Here is a 4,101-nt window from a genome sequence, read left to right as displayed (position 1 = left end):
TTCATCAATATATCACAGGTCTCAGATATATCCAGAGCCTGTCTCTGATTGGCTGAAACACCAAACAGATCATTGCAGCATTACCCATAATCCCCTCTGTTTCAGCCCTGTTTCCAAAGTGCTGATTCTCTGTCTGTTACTTTAGATCAAAAATAAGGAGCCCCTCCCCACGCCCCTCTGAGAGAGATTTGGTTAAAGAGAACACAATGGTGCTCTAGGAGGAGATTCAGGTGATAAGGTGTGGGGGGGGGGGTGTTGGGGGGTTACCTTGGTTGCTGATTGGCTAATGGTTACTCAAGACAAAACATCGTTATGACATCATAACGTCATAAAGTGGCCAAAATCTGATCAGCTCATTTTCAGACAGGTTTTTATATAAATGGATCAAAAAGAGAGAGAATCTTCGTTCCTGAAACTTTCAGAGTCTCTTTACACAGAGGGGACACATGTTGATGTAGAAGAGACATGAAGAAGAGGGGACACATGTTGATGTAGAAGAGACATGAAGAAGAGGGGACACATGTTGATGTAGAAGAGACTTTGAATTGCCTCTTTGTCTGAAAATGTGCTCTATAAATGAACGTGCCTCCTCTCTCTCCTGCAGGCGAGTCCCAGCGGCCCGGCCTGGAGCTGGTGGCTGCTCGCTGTTCTCCCTCTGGAGAACCGAGCTCAGCTCACCATCCTCGCCATGACGTCTCTCAAAGATCGCCTGATCGCTATCCGCAGGGTTCTCATCTTCGTCAGTCGCCGGAGGCCGCGGTGATCCACAGAGACCAGAACCACTCGGACTTCAGTTCTACAATCGAGTCCTTCATTTTTTAATTAGGCCAACCCACTTACTGTTTAATTTATACATTGGTTAACTGATTCATTTACAGCAGGGGTGTCAAACTCAAGGCCCGGGGGCCAAATCCGTCCCGCGATTTCATTTAATGCGGCCCCACAAGAGCTCTGAAAGAATATAATATGTTCATTACACGATTACATGCCGATTCACAGAAGCACGTTGCCCATAAACTACATGTCCCACAATGCATCTCAAATATGAATTTTGTTCAGTGTGCTTCAAAATTTCATTTTTTTAAATTTTAACATTTTTTCCAGAATTTGGCTTTTTTTTTTTTATGTGTGTGACATGCTCACTGAAGAGACTAGACTTCTGCTTTCAGACGTAGTTAATTATGAAGTTATACCCTATCCGATAATAATCCAATGCAGAGCTAATAATGTCATATATTACATACATTTATATATATAAAATATTTATGTATGTATTTTTATATAGTCTTAAAGTTACAATCGGCCCTTTGAGTGCAACCATAATACTGATGTGGTTCGCGATGAAATTGAGTTTGACACGGTCATGAACATGCTGCTTATGTTGGTCCTGTTGAGAGCATCAGGTGGGACGGCTGGGTTAAGGATGTGCTGTCTGTCTTTCTATCTGTCTGTCTCTTTATCCAGCCACTCCCCACCTGCACCCTCTCTCATGATGAATATAGCTACATCACATCTCTTGGGTGAATGATCTCTCCTTCTCTGTTGTGCATAAGCCCTCTCACTCTTCTCATTTAGATTATTTGCCTAACTAACTCTCTGTTATGAAAGAGTGGAAAGGATCAGATTTCTCCGACACACACTGAGCAGTATTTCAGACGTTTTTCAGCTGATGCAGAGCCGTGTAGCCCAGTTTCTCTCACAGGTACAGCCCAAATGAAATGTGAAGCATAAGCACTTCACCCTTAAGTGAATGTACCGGCCTGGCTGTAGTATGGGAGTGTTTTTCTAAATACATTTACAGAAACCGTTTGGTTCGACATCCTGTTTCCAACAACAACTGCTTCACTCTAAATCTTCCTGACTGCGCTTAAAGTGAATAAAGTCACACACAAAACAAACAGCTCTCTATCCGCTGCCTCACACGTACCTCAGACTGATGGGAAGTAAGCTGCATTCAGACAGCCCATAACTAAAAAAAACACACTGTGAGAACAAGTGCAACTCTACAACTGTGTGCTACCTTTCTTGTCAAAAAGTAGATTAAAGTAACATCTGTCACATTGTTCTTCAGATGCATCTCCCAGATACCTCGCCCTGTAATGTCCTGTTGTAGCATATCGCTGGGACAAGCACAGGCTGAAGGGTGATGGTATATTTTCCTGCTGTTGCTTTTGATTTGTTTCATGCCCTTAAATGTATGTGTAAGGTAAAATCTCAAGTTGGGTGATTTCTATGTATATCAATGTAACTGAGGCCTTTTTTAAAAATGTTTTATTTCAGGAACATTTCACCCCTCTCTCTCTTTTCTCATTTAAACGCACACTTTCATGCAATTGCAGTATCTTTTTACCTTGTTCCCATTACCAGTTGCCTTGTGGAGATTTCTTATAAACAATTCGTTATGTTTATGTAAAATGTTTCTCACCAACACATTGTGCACATCCCTGAACATGTTGCTTTCTCATAAAATATTTTAGAAGCTGCATTGTTCCTTCTTTCTTACCGGCACAACGCTGTCTTTTTTGGAGCACCAACGAAGGCGTGTTCCCACCGCAGTACTTTTCCCACTTTAGTTCCGATATAGTTCCGAAATGTTGCGTTCACACCAAAAAAATCCGGAACTACCATTTTGACACCCTTTTCCGTCGCTGCTAGGGAGCAGGTACTTTCGTGGGAGAAAAAGGTTGATTGGTTGGGCGGATTGCAAACCACGCGCCGTAAAACTCCCAAAAAGTGTTGTGAAGCCGCCATTTTATTAGCATTATTAGCATTAGCACAGCGCACAAACGCAGAGAGACTAACTTATGGCAACACAAAAAAAAACATGGGAGCGGTGGAGATGAGGAGGTGTCGTGATTTACTCGGAAGAACGCAACTCCGGGGGACTTCCGGCGGCAGTATACGCCGTGAAGTTGTTTGCGGCCTGCCAGTAAACCCAAAGCAGAAGAAGAAGAAGTGTTCCGGTGTGAACGCGATCTGTACTTAGTTCAGAACTAAAGAGTTCTCATGAACTAAGTTTTGATAAACCTTTGTGGGAAAAGTACTGTGGTGTGAAAGCGCCTAATGGAAAGCTTGGAACTGTTTGCAGGAATGTGCTCTCTCTCACAGCGCTACTTGTGGTTAAGCTGCTTTTAAAGAGGCCCTATTGTGATTTTTGGGGTTCTCCCTTTCCTGTAGTGAGTTATTGAGGTTTTTGTGCATGTAAATGGTCGACAAAGGCTAAAATCCCAAAGTTCCATCACTGACATCACTATGTAACACTCGCACTTCTATTGGCTAGTGCTCCAACACATGGTACGTGATAGGCTAAGGAGCGGGACATCTCTAAGCGGTTGACCAATCACAACAGAGCCGGCCAGCTAACCAATCAGAGCAGACTGGGCTCTGGTTTCAGACAGAGGGTGAAAATAGGTGCAGCAGCACAGGAAGCATGAGAACAATTAAGAGCTTTTTGAACATTAAAGAATGGAGACGTGTCCCAGTAGAGACGCTACACACTGATATACACCTGAACATCAGCAGGCGAGGACTCTTTAACCAAAACAACTGGAACCTAAGAAGGCCATTGGTAGATTTTACACAATAATGACCCTCATTGAAATCAGGGTTGGATTAAAGGTTCCATAAGGAATGTATGACCACTAGTAGCGATGTTTTTATGAATGGCTTCCTTGATAAAAGTTCCTGCTCACACTTGCAAGCTTTTTCCAAATGGTGCCAGTTATATACTGTGAAGAAGTCGATGCAGGTTTTAAAATATTCAACAAATATTCAAATGTATTTTTTCCTCAGGATTGAAGTTGTTTTGGTGTGAAACAATGAATGTAAGCCTAACTGTGTTTACAATAAAGTTCGACATCGTACCTTAAAAGGACGGACAAATGGAGCAGGAAGTGTCGAGGCTTCTATTTAAATCTCTGCAAGTCGTTAAGAAGAATCAAGTTTTTCTCCAAAGAGCGAGGAGCAGTGAAAATCTTAACTCTAAGATGGTTAAGTTTTCATCAGAGTGGTTGGGATTGCATTCTCAGTTTCTCTGTATAATTCTGTCCTTCCAGATGTTTGACTCCTCTGCGGTCACTTGCTTTCTGTTCGGGGGGGGGG

The sequence above is a fragment of the Notothenia coriiceps genome, unplaced genomic scaffold, assembly GCF_000735185.1.
Source record: "Notothenia coriiceps isolate Sejong01 unplaced genomic scaffold, NC01 NC01_scaffold00006907, whole genome shotgun sequence".
Lineage (NCBI taxonomy): Eukaryota > Metazoa > Chordata > Actinopteri > Perciformes > Nototheniidae > Notothenia > Notothenia coriiceps.
This window is presented reverse-complemented; position numbering follows the sequence as displayed.